Genomic DNA, 20,079 nt, shown 5'->3' on the forward strand with positions numbered 1-20,079 from the left:
GAAAGCTTGGCCACATGACTTGAGTATCATAGGAGATGCTCAGTTAAGACGAAACTATAGGAAGGCTTAAGGGCACAGGCTCTTCCTCATTCTACATTTTCACATGTTAAATTAAAAACCCCTTAATCTCTTTTCCAAGAGGCAACTGCATTCTGTGTGTCTGGGACCCAACTATCACTCAACCCATGCTGCTCCGCTGCCTAAACAAAAACCTGCTGGTACATAGCAGCTAGAGAGGTGACTCATTATTTTAATACTCACCTAGAGGAAAACATGTTGTTTGAGTGGAGAGAAAACAAAAATTAAGCATCACATTTAATTTATGATGTGGCCCTTTATTTTAAAGAAACATAAAGAGAAAATATTCAGACATCAAAGGAAGAATCTCAGCTTTCACTTCTAAATTATTTTTTATTATTGTCATTAGCCTCCCAGTAGCAAAGGAAATGAGTTCTCCAGTAATCATTTCCATTTAATTTTCAGCTCCTTTCTGTTGATAGCATTGTGTATAACCTTCTTTCTAACACTTACTTTAAATTGTGTACTTTGATATTCCATTCAGCTGGTGGGGAAAGAAAAATCAGTTCTAAAAAAGCCATTTTATCTCTGCTGTACATGAGCTCAGCAGGGTAATGTGATCTCTCTGAGAGTATATTTATTTTAAATCGTTGGTATTTTCCACCAGGGTGAAATTCTTCAAGATATAACCTGTTATTGCCTCCCTCCTCCCTGCCCCCCCAAATGTCATGGGGCCAAAGTAGAGGAGAAAATGGGACAAAATAGCAACCCTCATTCAAAAGAAACAATAATCCACCCAGCAAATCAGCTCAGTTCTGGTCGTACTAGGCATAACAGAAAGGGTAAGAAAACCTGACAAAATGGGGAAAACGTAGCACACAGAAGAATAATAAATCCCAGACCACGGCAGCATTTTTGAGATAGTTAGCTAGGAGTTAGCAGTGACGTGAAGTGCCCTTTCTTGGAAAAGATGATGTTAAAACTTAATAATGCATTTTTGGTTCTTCAGGAGATCTGGTGACACTGGAATTCGGATGGGAAGAGGAACATTACGTGTTTCTTTGTGCTGGGCTGTCTCCACACCAAATCATACACTTTCTTCTCTTTCTTTGGGTGGAATGAAAAGAAAGAAAGAAATAGAAAGTCTCCACAAAAGACCCAACAGGTTTGGCTGAAAAACAGCCAACTTTGTGCCAAAAGCAGGGCTTGAACCTGATTCAATGAGCCACTGCCTTAAGAGATCAATTAAATTAAAAGCAGCAAGATTTTCACACACTTTTGTGGACTAACCACTAAAGGGAGACAGCTGTATCAGCTCAAGCCACTATTTTTAGCAGCAGCAACCACCTCGATGCACCTCCCATATTCCAAATGGAGGGTCTTCAATGGATCTCTTGGGAGCTGTGATTTGGTTCTTCAGCAGAACAGGAGCATATAGGAGAATTCCATCTCATGAACACAAAGTCTGCCAAAATTTTGGGTCTAGACATAGCTAAGAATGTGACTAGGGAAATTCAAGATACAGGCAGGTGCTACAAAGGACCACTGCAAGAACAAATGTGCATTTGTTCTTGGTATAAAGAAATAATATGATCAGATCATTATGGTGTAGCTCTCTAAAATGTAAATTTCTTCCTTCCCATCAGCGCTCAACCAAACACTAACACTGATTAGTGGTGAAACTATGATCAAGCTCTTCAGTTTTGTAAGAGATAACTAAACATGCAGACAGAGACAGCTTTCTACCACGTCTTACCACGGGTATAACTCTTAGTGTCCCTAGTATGGTGCCAAATTTACATTAGGGAGTCAGACTCAAACATCTGCCTGTTCCTTTGATTAGACATTTTGCATTAATCCTGTCCTTCTTCAATTAAGACCGCTGCTACAGAATGACCTTGGCCAGACATTAAAACAGAATGGTGGAAGATCAGTCTGGAAAATGCTTTTATTTGAGTGTGGCTCTGCTGGCAATGCAAACCTTGCTTAATATGCTGAAGATGCATTTTCTCCAGGGTCTGTAGACCTGAGTTTAATGTTGGGTCCTTGGAATCCATTGTCCATAGTAGCACAAGTCATACTTTTCTCATCTGACTTTAGCTATTGAGCTGTTAGGGTCTAGTCTAGCAAGTCAGGTAGGTTCCCCACATGGTCAGTGGAGGCACGTGTAGAGATCCCCAAATCGGGGATCAACAAACCAGTTGGATGAAACATTCTCCAGATGCCTGCAAGAGTAACAGATGCTAAAAACTTATCGAATACCAAGACTTAAGCAATACTGTCTGTGTCTGCAATGCACTTGCAGTCTGGGTAACATGAAAATAAGTGTCACAGAAATCAGATATGTGATTTATAGATGTGCTAGAGTATATAGTAGAGATGTTTGTATCTGAACAGGTGCAACCTCAGCTCCCTCTATAGTTACTAAGGACTAATTATTGCCGTCAGAGAAATTTATAACACAAGTCAATTTGCCTTTAAATAGATACTCACATAATTCATGATCTAAACTTCACCAGCTGCTTTGATGAGGTCTCCACTGACTATCACAGGACAAGGAGGGCTGCCTCCCATGGAGGGGCCTAAAGTCAAGTCAACTTCAAGTTATGAGAGACAAATCCCCTTCCAGGTGAGATCAGAACAAGTTGACAAACTGCACTAGTTGAACTGTAAGCTGTGGAGGCAGCAGAGTGGCAGCATTGACTTTACAGTCCATGTGGATTGACTAAGCCTCCCCCTAGATTGCTAATTATTTATTAGCTAGATAGCAAGCACCAAAAACGCTGTGAAGTAAACCCAGCTGCTGTGATCTCTGTGCTATCTCTGTGTGTTTCTGTTGATAACACCAAAAGGTTGAAGATATTACCCCCATCCCTATACTTCCTAGGCCTGCAAAGTCTGAATAAGGAGAAACCAGCCCGTCATGGAGTGACCTTATCCAAAAACTTCAGTGATGTTATTCCAGATTTACACTGCTGTCAGTTAGGCCAGAATTCATCAGTCCCCGTCATTTTGGGTATCTCCTGAGTCCTTGACAATGGTAGGGCAGCAATGGACTGGGACCTCTTCCCTTTGTATCACCCATTTGTGCTTCTGCATCCCTCTGCACGTGAAGATGTTCATCCTCCTCTCACCTTTCACCGTACAGAGGGGTGATTTCTTCTAGCCAGAACGATTTCAGAAGTTACTTTGTGCCAGCCATGCAGCTGGCATGCCCAGGTGAACCCCCTTGGTCTGATCCTGGGCAAAGTCAAAAAACCTCCAGAAGTCTCAACATATTAATTTTAAAGAAAACTCATTGAAGCAAATGGCTACCAAAATATTCTTTTTGTCAGGGATAGGAGGCACTTTAATTTACTCTGAGGCATAACATTCTCCTTCGTGCTCTCAGCAATGTCCTCAACAAGCTTAGGACTTGGATCCACAATTCCTGAATGCCTGGCCATCTTTGGACATGGAGATTTAGTTCATATCAGTCTCTCTTGGGCTCTTTTTCTCTCATACACTCGCTGTGTTTAAGCAATTCCTTCCTTTTTACTCAGTCAGCGGAGAATTGAAATTTGCTGATGTCAGGATCTCTGAACAGATGGGAGAGCAGTATTGATTATGCAGTTGAGAGTAGGACATAAATAGCTTGTTAAAAGTAAATAATAATGGTTTAAATGCTGTGTACAAACCTTTATAAAACCAAGTGAAGCAAATCAAATAATCCTTCCAGAAATCTATCCCAGTTTTTAACAAGGTGATGAAATTCAAGAGCCTTTTTCACTTACTTATGTTAGTGCTGATCTAAGAGCTGATTGAATTAACAGTCTGGAACTGCTACAGATGAGCCTGCCTTCAACATCCCAGCCAAATGAGATGTTTGCAGCTGATGTGTGAAAGGGGAAAGAGAGTTGATGAGAGAGACAGAGCAGGAGGACAGGAGCTGCAGAGAGCAAGGCAGTTTTGTTCGGAGCAAAGAGGGAAATTTATTTTTGATCATAAAGTCAGAGTCTGGGCTCAAACTCACTTTGTTGTGTGTGACATCCAGCTTAGGGTCTAAGACAGGGCATGGTACAAAGCCATGGATTAAATTATCCTTATTGATTTTGGTTCGGGTTTGATATGTATAAAGACCTTCTGAACTGAGAGCATTGTGAAGTCCATGCTCAAAATCCATCTGTCCCTCCATCCACTAACCACATCGTACCTGGTCATGATTCTGAATTGTCATGTTAGGTAGAAAAGAGAGATCAAAATTTTAAGGTTAGGCAACAAAGAGAAGATTTGGAGAAAGAAAAATTATTTTGAGCTTGGGCTGCTATTGCCACTGGTGTAAATACCATGTTTTCCTGATTGATGTCTATGCCAGTCAATCAGAATCAGGACAAAATCTGCAGCAGAGATGGAGTCAGCCCATGAAAAGTGTCCAAAAGGATGATAGCTCAAGATGGGGAACAGGATATTTTTAGGTGAAAAAAAAAAAAAAAAAAGGGTCTTGCAAACTACTTGATTAGGAGAAAACAGAATTTTCCTGGGGACCAGTTCCCTGTTGTTTTCACATTAACCTATTTTAGCTCCAGCTCAGCCAACAACTAAGAGACGGTTCATCGACACAGCCACAAGGACGTGCACCCATGCAGATGCACCCACACTGATGGCAGGGCTGGCTTTTTCCCCTGAAATGATGGAGATGCCTCCTCCAAAAGGACATTGCTCCCTCAAGTGTTCATCACGGCTGCTGCAGAAGGAGATATGCTGGAATCGTACTGCCTTCATCTCCCCAGAGACAACTGCCTGAACAGAGCAGGGATTCAACCGTACAGGGCTCCCCTAATCGCTGAATGATCTGAGCCATTTGCCCTGATTTTCATGTGGGGTTGGGCACTATGAAGTAGCTCCCTGCTTTTTTTCCTACCCTGATGCAATGAGACAGGAAGAATCTCTGTTCTTTGCTCCTACAACATTTTGGAAGTTTTCAATGGCTGGTTTTAGAGAAGCTGAAACACCACAAACAGATTCCATTGAGACATTTTCAGCTGAAGTTTCTTACAGATTACAGGTGCTCTGAAAAATCACCATTTAAAGAAGAAGTAAGAGAACTCAAAGACTGTTTTTTTGTTTTGTTTTTTCCCAGGAGATTTACCCTTCCAATGCAGAGGTAAATATCTGGCCCCAGGGCTTTCAGCAGAAGCCACAACCTGGGAATCTTAGATATGGACAGGCTGGAATACAGACCAGTGTAGTGAAGCAAAAATCCCTACACACTCTCATAAGAAAAAAAAAATTAAAAATTTTTGAAATAACTTTTCATGCAATGGACAACTAACTTGTAGAAATCACTGCTGAAGGACAGTACAGAGTTTAACAGCACACTGAATATTTTAGTCATTTTTAGTGAAATACTTGTGGAATGGAAAAAAAAAAAAAAAAAAGAAAAAACTCACAGCTGGGCCAGATCGATAGCCCTCATGGTGCACAAACATCTCTCCAACCATGGTGAGAAGTCCCTGTGCAAGGAATAAGATCAGAGGGATCCTCCCAATTTTTCCTCCCTTTCAGCTCCAAACATAACGAAGGAATAGAATGTCAAACAGAAAAGATGGTGATACAGGAGGGATTTGGGTAAAATTCCATTTCCTGGATTTACCAGAGATTTTCAGGGTGATCTTAGGAAAGGACAAATAATACCTCTTCACACTTCCTTTCCTATTAAAAAAAACCAAAAACAAACAAACAAAAAAAAAGGATGAGAATTCATTTTTAGAAAGGAGGTGTGAAAGTCTAGAGCCATAGCACTTTGGAGATGCTCTGCCAATATGGTTGGAAAGACCAATAAAGGAAAAAGTTGTTTAAGTCATGTCACTCCTGATTCATCTCAAAGAAAGAAGGAAATTCCCACAATGAAGAATTTTCCTTTTGAGCAGAAGGATGCTTTGTAACAACACGAAGGCATCACACCAACATTAAAGGGAATTGCTGCTATAAACAAGTTATTTGATAAATTGAGAATCTTTTGTTTGTTTGCTTTAATTATTCACAAACAGGTGGTAGTTTTACTAATTTGTTCTTTATTCAAAATAGTTGGTGTAAACATATTTTTGTCTCTCTGATAACAGGACAGTAGTGTTCTCATTTTTCCTTCCTGGCTATTTGTGACACATGTTGGATATTAAATCACACACCAGAGATGATGACTGGGCCACTACAGCATCAGCTGTCTCTTAAAAAAAAAAAAAATTCCCTTTTTTTTTTGTTGGCAAATTATCTGCAAAAAGCTCAGCATTGTTTGAATAATAAAAAGCTTTTACAGATGGCCACAAAAGCTTTGCAGAGAGACTATTCTCATGAATATTTATCCTCACCAATTCTCCTGACAACTTAACTTTCTGCAGACATTCTTACAAGTAAACACTCAAACAGTCTCAAAAAAAAAAAAAAAAAAAAAAAAGCAAATAATAAGGTTTTGCACATAAACACAAGAACGCTCACAGATTATTTATTTTGCAGCACCATCTAGAAACCTCACCCAGCAGAAAAGCCCTCTTGTGTTCAACTCTTCGGATGCACAGATGAAAAATTACCTCCTTCCTGAGGAGTTGGGTCGAAGTGCACAAAAAGTGACATGATACTGTTCTCATTTTACAGACAAGGGGTTGATGTTGACCACAATGGACTTGCCCTAAATTAGGTCGCAAATGGCAGAATGACAGAATTAACCTCTACTCTCTCTGAATTCCCATCCTCACACAGATCTAGATATTTTTTACCAGGCAGTGATTTAAGGAATTCATAGATTTTTTTGGCTTTACACTCTTTCATAACTCCAAGCAATTTGCTACCCTACAGAATCACTTTATAGTTAGTGTCAATGCACTTCCTATCCTAGTAGAAGCAAGAATTGGAATTGCTCACTTTAATAAGCATGGAGTATTTTACCTCAGCTAAATTCCATGTTCACTACATGATTTTGAAACAAAGGCAAAGTCTTTCTACGGATTGCCATAGTAAATTGTGATTTAATGGCATAGCACATCAGGTGCAAGGCACAGAGGCTGGAGGTAGAGAAGCTGTTGTATTCAGTTGGGATACTTCTACCCACATGGTTCTTTTACATGAGTTGAATCATTGCAGATTATGTCCAGTTGAAAGGAAACAGTATATTCTGTGGTGTTTAAAGATGTCACACTCGTTGCAGAGCTTTTGGAAACCAGTGAGTCAGCAGGAGGAACACAATGCTGGTTCCAGCTATTAGGCAGTTATTTAAAACAAAACAAACAGAAACAAAAAAAAAAAAGCCACTTGTGAATTCAACAGATGCAGTGAATTCCCTGCTTTGCAAAGGCTAAAGTGTTTGCACAGAGCGAAGGGACATTTATATTAACATAAAGGTCACTGCAGTTCAATTATTCATTCAAATGAATTATTCAGTATTTTCTTCTAATTTCATTAAATGTGGATGTCTGTAAACAAATTCTGAAGATGCAGAGAAAACCAAAGACTAGCAAAAAGCATGATGGAAAAGCAACAGGACAGACACCTTGTGGATGCACAAAAGAGCACAGGCAGATTTTAACCCAACCAAGGAAACGTACGTGAGGGCTCCAAATGCCATCTGAGTTCTTGTGAACCACATCCCTTCTCACGCACCTCTTATCTTCCCCATGCATGACGAGCTTGTTCCAGTTGTTTCCAGCAGCGCTTAGACAATGGAAGAGCCTGTGACCAATAAAACCCATCACTGAATCCTCTAGATACCCCAGCCCCCAGGTAAAAACAGGATTGAAGTCACTCAAGCCAGAATTAGCTTAAAGTCCTCCTCAGCCCATGTGTCTAGTGTTTCCTGGTGGGATCATATTTCGAAGTCTTCAGAGATGCTATCCAATCAGAAATATTAGTTTCATGGAATTGAGTAGAATTTAGGCATCAGATTGTAACTCACTGGCTTGTTTTTCTCAGGATATTGAGATGCTTAACTTCCTTTAAGTGGAAGCTGGAAATACAAAGACACCTTAGATGGCAGGGCAAAATGTGATTACCTTAAGCTCTCTGGCACAGATCTAGTCTCTCTATCCGTAGATTAGCAAAACTCAAAAGAGTCTTGGATGGACTCTTCAGACATAACCGGAACTTAAGAAGCAATGGTTTTTACTTTTCCCCACGTGGTAACTAATATATGCAAGGCCAGAACCTCCAAAACTTCTGGCCACTGGAGCTCTGGAGTCAGATAAGAAGTCAAAATACCAAAAAAACCCCACAGAATCTTCTATTCAAGAATTCTCTGTGCACAGACTTTTAATTTTCACCCATCATTTGTCAGTCAGTTATTTGAGGAGTGCTTTGTGCAGCCATCTCATCATTTTATCTTTGTAGCCTAATCTTTTGCAACAGCTGTCTGAATTTGCACTTTATTAGCCTGGTGGGGTGATGGTCTCACTGCAAATCTCCCCTTCAACCACTAGTTCTTGGTCCAGACACATCACTTCAAGGCATCCCTATTTGGCCAACAATTTGAAATACCTCTTCTGGTTAAAGGGAGGACTGTATTTATGGGAAAACCTATGTGTTCGGTTATTAAAAAATTTGGTTTCATTTCCAGCCCTGCCTGAGTACAGAGATAAACCTAAATCTGAGAGTCATGTCCACTCTAAGCTTCCCTGTAGTGTTCTGGTGGATGGTGGTTTGAGACTTGGTCCAGGCGTACTCTTATCTATGGATTTTGTCTCTCCTGAAGTTGTTCTCCTCAGAGTGAGAATAGAACAAAATTGAAAGAAATATTAAACCAGATAAAACTGCAGAGATTTACTCATTGTCAATCTGAGCTTGTAAACAGCGGAAGGTTCCTGCAGCTCTGAAGTCTGGTCTTGCAGATAACTTCTCGTGAACTATCAACTTCTTGTGTGCCAGAGAAATGTCCTGTCTTCTCAGAACTCCTCTTGTAACTACAACTACTTAATCACATGACAATGGCACCAGCCTTTCTTCTTTTTACAGTACAGAGATACTTTTTTTTTTTTTTTTTTTTTTTTTTCTGAAAGAGAAAAACACAAAACACATTGCAAGTAGATCAGCCTTGTCTATAGTTCAGATTCAAAAAGAAGAAACAGACAAGTTCAGACCCAAACAATGGCGTGAAAGAAGGCTCTCCAAGACAGTTGACTCATAATCAATCCATTTCTAACACATTTCAGAGAAAGCCTTCAAGGACACTAATCTAATCTCAACCATATTTGCTGCTGCTGTACCGACTCTAAATAGCTCCTGGTTTAACCCCTTTGCATAGAAAAGGGCAGATCCAGCAATACCCATCTGTTGTCACAAAATCATCCTTTCTGTTCATGATTCTATAGCTTTTGTACTTTACATTTTGAGCTGAAAGGGAGGAAAAATTGAGAGGACCCCTCTGGTCTTATTTTTTCCTTGTGTAAGGACTTCTCACCATGGTCTGTCACCTTCTCCTCACACAACACTGCTATGTCAGCACCTTCCTGACAAAGGAAAGAAGGGGCCAACAGCAGCCAGGACAGGGGCGGTGGGGAAATCTTTTCCCATGATGTCAAATTAGACTAATTCCAGTATAACGCCTTTGTCATTGCACCTCTCCAATCCCAGAGGGTTTGACAAAATCATCTATGTGGAGAAGAAGGAGTTCCTTGATCACTGGCGTGGTTACAACTAACACAGGAGGTCAGGATGTCCAGATACAGTCCTTTGATGAGAAGGCAATATATGTGCTTCAAATGATGTGAGGATACAGGCCAAGTCCAGCAGATGCTGGTGGTTCAAGGGATGTACCCACAGAAAAAGAGTACGTCTTGACTCAATTTTAACCATTTACTTTGCACTCCCGTCACACCTCCCCATGGAAACAAATCATGTCCTTTCCCTCAAGGCTGTTGCTCTCTGACTCACGAGAGGTGGGAGGCTGTGGGATTTTCTTCCATTTTCAGTTTATTTCAAGAACTATTTTTCTCCTTTATCAGAATAAACCTGCAAGATAAAGCTTTGACAAGTTATTGCTTCTAGTCTCTCCTTCTAGCACAACCCATAGCAGCTCCCACGCAAGTCAGAGAGAAATAGGAAAACCTCAGTTAGACATGTGACTTAAAGCCATGATGACTTGCAGGGACTACGACTCCAGTTCAGGACAGCACCCTGATCCCAAGCCTAACTCCAATCACTTGGGTAATTAGATGCCTCCTAAAGTCAAACACTGTCGTCTAACTCTATCAACATGAGAACTATACTTCCAGTGTGAAAGCACTGGTAAGTGATTAAGGCCACCTAAAACACAAGTCTGACAGACTGTCATCCCGTACAGACAAGAGAAAAATAGTAATTAAAGCTCAGGCACCTGAGCTGAAGTCAGTATGCAGCCCAGACTTAAGGACTCCTCAGATTCAACAGGATTTTTTTTCAGAAATATTCAGCAGACTTCATGAAATGCAATGTACTCGTATAGTTAGCACCCTGGATACCATATTGAACCAATATGAGGAAAGTCTTCATTTTCCTACTCCTTTTCTAGCTAAATAAGACTTACAATTCTGTTCTTCTTTGTGCTCCATTCAACTTCTGGGCCTATTTAAAACCAAATTAATAAACAGAAATAATAGAAGGAATGAGTGCCTACAAGGAATGTCTCCGTGGTCAGGGCCCTTCCTATAGTCCTGAGGTCCCATGCAACAATCTGACCATCTCTATCAAACTCAACCTGTTTATCCTCAGGAAAAGTCCCATCAAAAGACTGGCTCTGAGGAAGGATTTCTGTGCAGAAGGGGCTGTTGGGCATTGGAATGGGCTGCCCAGGGCAGGGGGGGAGTCCCCGGGATCCCTGAAGAGTCGGGCTGAGCCAGCGCTGAGGGATCTGGGGGAGTTGGGAACGGTCAATGTTAAGTTAATGGTTGTACTGGATGATCTTCAAGGTCTTTTCCAAACTTGATGTTTCTGTGATTCTGTGAAAACTAACTTTTGAATTGCCCTGTGCTAAGTTCTGGACAATGGAAGTTGTCTGAAAGAATGCCAGTCAGCAAGAGTTTAAATTGTTTGGGTTTGTTGGTTTGTTGGGGTTTTTTTTAAATCATTCTAATAAATAAACCATTGCAAGTTTTGCTTTACAGCAGCCAACTGAACAGTTAGCAAGTATGGACTGTCAAGTCGTAAGCATATTTGTATTGCCAGAGTACTCCGTATCTCTGCTTTTGGCCAGTGAGAGCCTCAAAAGTTCACAGAATACTGAAGAGGGAAGAGGAGAGCATTTCTGAAGGAAGCTGGTTCTTACCAAATTGCTGTAACATGGAGGACAGCGCTAGCTACATAGAGAACACATGACCAACGATCTTCTCAAATGGCTTCTTTCCCCATTTATCTGTGTTCTTGGAAATAACGGGTGGGGATTTTTCCTCAAACCTGAATCCCAGCTGATGGTCAGTTACTGCCTAATTCCCTTGAATCATTTGCAGTTCTTCCACAAGCAACACTTTCTGACTGTCACAACCTCAGGCTGACTGTAGGTGTAGATCACATGAACTGTGATCTGATGCTATTTGGTCGGAAATAGATCTAGCTTCACGACCTTCCGGTAAAGCTTTTTAGCAAAGTTTTTTGATGAGAAAAATTATAAAGTTAAGGGGGTATTTTGCTGCTCTGGATAAGCAAGCCTGATGAATTGTCATTGCTGGCTGGCCATCCTTGTGAGGCTGTGAGCCCAACTGAGCTACGTCACAGCATTTTTTATTGTGCTCACCTGGGTCACTGTTACACTTAGAGCACACTTTTATATTGTGCCCACCTGGGTGACTTTTACACTTAGAGCATACTTCCAGCATGTAGATTTTGTGCTTGCAAATTTGAAACCCGCTCTCCTAATGAATTGCTTTAATTAGCTATTTGAGTGGAATTTTCTGCCAGCAAACTCATTTGCTAAATCACACACGGGAGGTAAATCCAAAAGAATATCAATTGTGAGCGTGTCTCGAAATTAGAGTGAATATTCACGGTAGGTGTTTGACAGTAATTGCCATGATGTGGTAAATATGGGGTATTTTTACACCTGGAACCATGATTCCTGAGTGCTGAAAGAGTCTGAGCGTTATATACATCCACGTCACTTGTACAGTTGCTCAATTCAGTTGAGGTTGGGCACGAAAGAAAGTAATTTCCATCTGACACCCATTTGTTGGTTTAAATATAATGATGTGGCAATCATAGCTAATTTGCTGTTGCTGCTGAGAGGCCGTACCAATAATTGCCAACCCTAACATCATTCCCTGCAGAGAATCCTGAAGCTGGATGAGCAAGGGTGATTGTATCTCAGTTCCGTAGCGTGGGAATCACGCATCCTCCCAGGTCCCCTCTGAGCTCAGGGGGAGAGGGATCTGCAACCCCTGCTCAGGGCAGGACAAGAGGATGTTCACACCCTTCCGAACTATTACATGATGTTACGGAGGCTCGCAAATAAACAACCAACCACCAAAAATTAAAAATTTTTTATTAACACAATTAACTAGCTCTCCATAAATTACAGGTTTGAATGTCTATGAGAGGAGAACAGAACGACTTCCCAGGGTTTAACGGCAACCCAAAACGCTCTATCACTCACCTGACAAGTGAGGGCTATCAACCTCGAGGACCTGCCCAGGGCAACGTCCCAACCCAAGTCACCCCGAGGAGTTTCCTTGGGCATGTTCCAACCCAAGGGGACAGTCCTCAACTGCAGCATGCTACTCCAGGGGACCAGCTCAAAATGGCTCTCCCAGGGGCCTCCATTTATACTCAGGCCCAATCTGACCTGTAGTCAACAGCGGCTCTCGTTGGCCAAAGGCCCCAACTACCATGAAGCCCCAAGAGCAAAGGCAATCAGAAGCTGCCAGACTTCAGCAGCCAAGAATCCCTGTTTTCTTTGGGCAGGTGCACCTGCCACACATGATGATGCACTCTAGTACAGGAGGGCCACAACTGATTTTTTTTTTTCCCTCTCTGGGCCTCCTCTGTGCTGCCTATGCAAGAGCTGCATGGCTGGGGAATGTAACAATTTATTTATATTACAACCCTATCTAATCTCAGACTATAAAACACTGCCTCTTCCTCCTTTTTCCTAGCTGCTAATATCACAGGTGAGCATGACACCAGAGGTCACAGCATGGGATAAGGCTGCCGTCTCTGTCCCAAAGGCTTAAAATAACCAGGAAAGCCTAGTTTCAGCAGAACCCAGTGGTAAGGTTCATGAGAAATGAGGGACATGGGGCAGGTTGGAGGAAAAACCTTCAGGTTTTGCTATACTGCCCTAAGAGAGGTCCCAGCCCCTATCAGCATTAGGTGGTCAGATGCACCCTTGTCTTCCAGCAGCCAGTCCCCTTTCTGTTCATCCTCCCCAATTCACGTAGACTTACCCTCGACCTCTTTCCTTATCCCTCTCCTTGAGGCTCTTGTGGCACCAAACACCTTCATCGATGAAAATTGTCTTCTTGCCACAGATTTATCGATTGTCCTCATGGAGATATCTGTCCAGCCCCAGCCTCTCCCTCCCTGAATTCCCTCATTAGGTCCAAACCCATCCAGTAACAGCTGCTGTTAATTCTGTCCTGGGAATTTAGTGGCAGCTCTTCAGCAAAGCTGACTGGAAAAATGTCAGCTGAAGCAAAACCTTCAGAGATAACTTTTTTTTTAAAAGAAGTGTAATTGCAACCTTCGCTGTCCCTAGGTTAGAAATAATTGAGGGTCATTCCAACCCAGGGCCCAAACCATGTAGCTGAGAGTGAGAGGGAAGGCTTTTGCAAACGCTGCATTACTTTCTCCCACGCTAGCATGGCCTGGTGGGCAACACATCCAGTAACATCAGTGCAAAACCTATTTCTCACTCATCAGAGGGGCAATTTTTTCCTCACCACTTGCTGAGTGTGGTCTGCAGAGCCCAAGCTCCGTTTCCCAGCACCGTCCTGCTGTGTGAGATGCCTGCAGGCAGGGCGAAACTCTGCCTGGTTGCAATGAGCAAAACTGCCTGCAGATGCGGTGGTGAAATCAGATTGCACCAGAAAAGGTTGGTTAGGAAAATGGATCAGTTTATCACGGGTTTCTCATAGGATAAGATTTCTGGACAAAGAATAAGACAGGTTAGAAAGCCTGAAATTATACAAAGAAATAAGGACAGATACAAGGTCATTCCCAAAACAGCGATGCTATTTTTTGCATTTTCCCTGTTCCTGTATCAACCTATCCTCTCCTTTTTTCCATCTGGATTATAAAACTTCCCATCCTTCCAATGCACAGGGCCTAAAAACCATCCACGCTAACAACCTAAGTATGCCAGGGGATGCTCACATGTACTGGGACCACTCTCTGTGCTACTGACCTGCCAGTCTCCAAAGCAAGGCTGTGAACACACTGCCAGCTGGGAACGGTCCCTGGGCTGGACTAATTGCCAAATGTGGGAATGGTCTGGGGGTAACTCATCGTAGCAATAGGCCAAATTTGTCCCAGGGAATGTTCTAATATTTCACAAACATGGACAGTGGCCAACAATGTTCCCAGCACTCTTGACGAGTTTTTACTTACATCGCTATATGTGGAGTGCATGTCTATACTGGCGTAGGTATGTCTAGGGGGACTTGGTGGGAATTTGTGGTTGCACCTCAAAACAGATCACATAACAAATGAGATAATAGTACATGGTCAGTCTTACCACTGTTTCAAAATCACGGTCTCTAATCTCAGAGTTTTCACAAACAGTTATGACATCCGTATTTTGTAACCAGCAGCAAATCTGTCATTGCTTCAAATCTGGACAAATGTCACCTGTTTTCTCTTGCAAATGTCTAGTACAGGTCTAGGACAAAAACCAGGCACCTAGGTGACAGCATGGTAGAATTTACATAGAATGATACATACAAAAATTGCTGGGAGCACCTTTTCCATACATATGGGTTCACCAGGCAAGAATTAATCTGGCAGTGCCCCACTTTGCTGGCCAGCTGGTAAGTATTTGAGTTTCTCATGGAGGTACTTTTCCAATGCAGCTGGGAGATGGAGAAACAGAGCCCCAGCACCTGGCTGAGCCTGGGAAGGTGCCTTTGAGCAGCGACCCTTAAAGGCTCAGGACCCTGTAGTGAGCCCTGCTCATCTGGAATAGAGCTGTGCCACGGTCCCATCGCTTCACACCAGCAGATGTGGACGTAACCAAAAGAGCTTGGCACACCTGATCTCCTGCAGATTTCTTCCAGGCACTCAGCAAGGTTATGCACTCTTTCTCTGTGGTTAAGGTGAACCCATCTTTCCTACTATCCCTAAGTCCTTTCCTCTGACATCCCGGTGATCAAAACACGCAGGTGATATTGTGACCCTCTTTGACCAGAGAGGTGAAATCTCACACCCCAGTAAAATACTTGGTCTCTGCTCTCTCTTTGTGTCCTCCTGGACACATCTCAGTCCCTCCCTTTCTCTGTCATCCCTTCATCATCATGTAAGAGATGCCTGCAGTGTGATTTGGTACATCAAAACTGATGTGTCTTGGTACTGCTTTGTAAATGAGTGAGACTTGATCCTACACAGAGGTTACAAACTTGGGGGAAGAGACTTGGGAGATTTATCCCAATATGCAAATGTGAACTATTAGGAGTCTTTAATTATAACTACTTCACTGTACCATATCAATCGCCTGGGGTAAAAGCTTTTTTTGTACAAAGTCTTTTTTAAAACAGGCTGAAACTGTCTTTAATTGTTCCAAGAGCTGTTTCTGGGAGGGAAATGCTGGTTGGATTTAATAATGTGATAATCAAGTCCAGATACAGCCCATCAAACTAGATAATGCAAAGTCTCTATGCACTGAAACTTTACAGGGTGGGAAAATTCTCAGATGCCTGATTTTAAAGGCTAGTTCTAGTGACTTGCCAGAGCATATGTGATTAGAATGAGCACAAAACTGAAACACCTCCTGGGATATGAGTGGCACACACCTTCAATCATGTGCAAACAATAGAAAAGTGCTGTCTGGAGACCCTGAGTGTGATGGAGGCTTGGAGCTTGTCCTAGACTTTATGCTTCTGCCTTGTGTTGATCCAGGGTTTGCCAATAGTTATTATTTTTCTTGGGAGAGCTGCCAAAGAGAGTGAGAATCTGTAGCCTGTTCAGCGATGAAAACAGTCTCTGTCCCTTGTTCAGAAGTGAACACAAGATGGTGCTGCCATCCACCGATAGCCAGCCTTGCATGTAGCTTTATGCTGTTTCTACTTCTTAGGTTATTTAAAACAAGCCCGCTTTGAATCCTCTGCTGATGAAGATTGCCAAGAAGTCTTTGGGATACTGAGGACAAGCTAAAATATCTCTCTGGCATCCTGTCTCAAACAAGCAGTGTTAAACACGTTGCACGAGAGCTGCAAGCAAATATGCCGTGATATATTTCTCAAGGACTCATCCTAACTCTCATCCAGGGGAGAAAATGCCCCAGGGAACAGTGACCACCACAGTTATCTCCTGTGATGAGTCTTTGTAGGAGATGATGTCTACCATCCCTTGCCTAGATGAGCTGGGTTAATGCCCAGCAAAACCCTCATTAGTCCAGGCAGAAAGTGCCGGATGGTAAATGCAATACAGGCTGAGCAAAAACTAGCAACAAAAAATGCACTGTCCAGGATTATACTGTAACCAAATTCAGATCTGCTGTGTCTGCAGTGCTCCCACCACAGTCAGCGATTGGGAAAAACTTCTCAATCCACTGCGGATGCAACGCAAACTCCCAGGCCAGCTCTTTGCTCCTCCCTAAGGAAAAGCTAATGACTGATGTATGTGAGACTTGAGCCACTGGGCAAAGATGAACCAACATCAAAAACAGCACAGGGAAAAGACCTACCAGGGAAACGGAGCAGACGGTGACTCATTGATCCCAGACTCATGTGATTATGTGATACTAGGAAAAAGATGGGCCAGACTGACAATGACAATACTGGAATACACTATCTCATGGACTCAAAAACCTTCCTTGCCTGACTTCTGTGTCTGAACCCTGTGGGCAGGTGACTGAGACCTTTATGAACCACAGAACCGTGTCCACTGATCATGCATGGGGCTTCTTTGTGCGCAGTGACTTTGCCTTCCCCTCATCAGGGACTCTTACAAGCCCTCAGAGACTCTTCTTTCTACCCAGCCACTTGCTTGCAAAATTTATGGGAATATATCCTGGTAGGCATCCCCTGCTCTGCTGAGTGAGAATAAAACCAGCCAACTGGTTCATTGGTTCTTTGTGCGACGTGTAGCATTGTGTAAGCCTCTTTCTGAAGGAAACAAGGCTAAAGGGAGATTTGTGTCCTCGCTGGGGAGACACACTTAAAAAGCATAACGCAGATGCCCTTTTCAAGAGGAGGGGGAGGGCTGCTCTGTTTCTGGACTCTGAGGCTCACAGTGACTAACATTCCTTTCCCACTCTTAATTTCTTGACTTCCCAGTGCAGAGTAGGTCATTCATACATGCATCTTTCCCACTCTCATGGGGGCTTTCCTGTGACAGGACTGGTGGCTGTGGCTTGCAGAGATTTGGTCTTTGACATTTTCTCAGGTGTTTTTTTCCCCATCAAATCCTGAACGCTTTCCCCATCACACGGCCATGCCATTGGATCAGTGGAGGTGCCTCGAGTTGCCATCCTGGTAGCATCTGAATTTCAGTCCATGTAGGTATCGGTGACACAGAGGAGACTGGCAAGCTGTTGTTGGTGTTTGCAGAGCAACCTGAACCAAACCCATCTTCTCTCAGCCCCCACAGGCTGGTTTGATTCCGTTCTTGGAAGTCTCCACTTGCAGGTTTCCTTTTACAAGGCACAGGCGCACATTACTAAAAGTCAGTCCTCCCGTGGAAATGCCTGTAATTTCAGACTAGGCTCTGAGAATCACTTGCAATTTGTCAGTGTATCAAGTTAATAGCTGAGTGGCTGGAGGTGAATAAACCAAGCAGTAGAAAATTGAAGCATGGCTCAGACGTGTGTCAATTCACTGAGTAGACCTTGAATACTATGGTCAAATCCTCATCCTTCTTTCGATCCCTACTTAACTACCCCTTCCCTGCAATTACCTTGACTTTTGATAATGGCCAATCTACTTCTTTCTGCTGGTTTGTCTTCACAGTTGCTTGTTTGGAGAGACCTGCCCCTTCTGAGAAGTTTGCCTTCAATTGCCTGATACTTTTCCACTGTCACACAAACATCCTCCTTTCTGTCCCTATTTCTGTGACAAACTATACTTTAAAAATAAATATAGCATGAGTGAGGATGTGGTGAGAAAAGCCCTTCACAGGCAGACCCACATAGCTCACTAGTCCTAAACTCTGCATTTTTAAAAAAAAATTGTTAAGCAGGTGAACATCTTTTAGAAAGGAAAAAGTAGACCAAGGAAAGCTGCTGAGGTACAAATCACACTAAGTCTGAGAACTTCTGGTGGCAGAGAGAGCATCTGCTTTTCTGGGTTACCTACTGGTCCCACTTTAGCTTGTCAGGGACAGATGGGAGGATGATAATATGCTTGGGAGTGTCCCATATCATGACATTTTAGGTCAGGTCCTAGCAGTACAAAAAAGGTGATGCTGGAGGGTAAGAACCTCGAGCAATATAATGTTTCAGATAAGGCACTCTGTGTTTAAGTCCCAAGCTGTGGTAGTTGTGCCTCTTTCTATGGTCACCCATTAGTGCCACAGATCATATGATACCAGCAAGGGAAAATCCTGGATGCGACTGAAACCAGTGGAAAAGAGGTGGCAAAACTACACATTTGAACTTTGATTTGCCAAAAAGCAATTCCCTAGCAAGCAAACAGCCTGGCTGAGATTCCTCTCAATACCACACTGCACTTCATGTCCTACCACTACGTCCAACCCTTATCAGTGAAGATGAGTGGGCTACAAACCCCAGTTATCCAATGGTCAGGCTGCAAGCCTGAAGGAAATATCTGGAGATCCGATGAAATAGGGCTAAAGCATGGAAGTTCATAATATTCTGAGTAGGAAAAAAATATCAATCCAAAGACCATCAGCAATAAAGCTGGCCTGCTCCCTAGCCTCCTGGGGAGCCAGGATTCACCTAGCCCTGCAAGGACCTACGTACAGCTCAGGTTGAACAAGATGTGTTGGAGTAGAGGTGGGCAGCAACCGGGATTGGAGACACAGCTGTCAACATGGGTTGATCAGAAACCCAGGTCTGTGCAGCTGTTCATTTATACAATCATAGAATGATTTGGGTCGGAAGGGACCTTAAATATCATCTAGTCCAACCCCCCTGCCATGGGCAGGGACACCTTCCACTAGCCCAGGTTGCCCAGAGCCCCGTCCAACCTGGCCTTGAACCCTTCCAGGGAGGGGGCAGCCACAGCTTCTCTGGGCAGCCTGTGCCAGGGCCTCACCACCCTCACAGGGAAGAATTTATTCCTTAGATCTAATCTAAATCTACCTTCTTCAGGTAGATTTAATCTGCTTTATCACCAGTTGAAACCTCTGGGCCATACACTAAGCAGGAATATGTCGTCCTGGCCAAATCAATGGCCAGCCAAATGAGTTGAGGCATCACTCCTCAAAGGTCAGGCACTGCTGTGCTCCCCACCAGCAGGTAAATAAATCTGGGAATACTGCCAACAGGAAAATGATCTATCGACAAGTCCCCTTGATTCTTAAAGGAAGGCACAGAAGTCTGACTCTGCAATGATATGGACATTTTCTGTCCAGGACCACACCAAGAACTGTCAAACTCATTCATCAGCTGCCTCTGTACAAATGGTAATAGCATTCACTTGCCAGAAGCTTGGCAGGGGTTCGGGGCAATGACCTAGAAGTTAAAGGCTCTTTGTTTATTACTAATCCCTGGAGCTATGCAGTCCCAAAGCCCTTCCCTTTCTGTGCAACACAAGACCAGCTTTCACAGCCGTACCCTGAGCCCAGTGAAGTCAATAGAAAGGCTGTCATTGTCTCTGGTGACCAATGCACTGTCCCTGGATTCTGCAAAACTAGACTGGCTTCTGCTTTTGTTGTAATCAATACAAGTATTACCAGTGACCACTGCTGAATCCAAATGGGACCATAGCATGTGTCCCTCAGGAGTCCCAGTGATGCTGA

This window comes from Athene cunicularia, unplaced genomic scaffold, assembly GCF_003259725.1.
Source record: "Athene cunicularia isolate RWA unplaced genomic scaffold, athCun1 SCF_3, whole genome shotgun sequence".
NCBI lineage: Eukaryota > Metazoa > Chordata > Aves > Strigiformes > Strigidae > Athene > Athene cunicularia.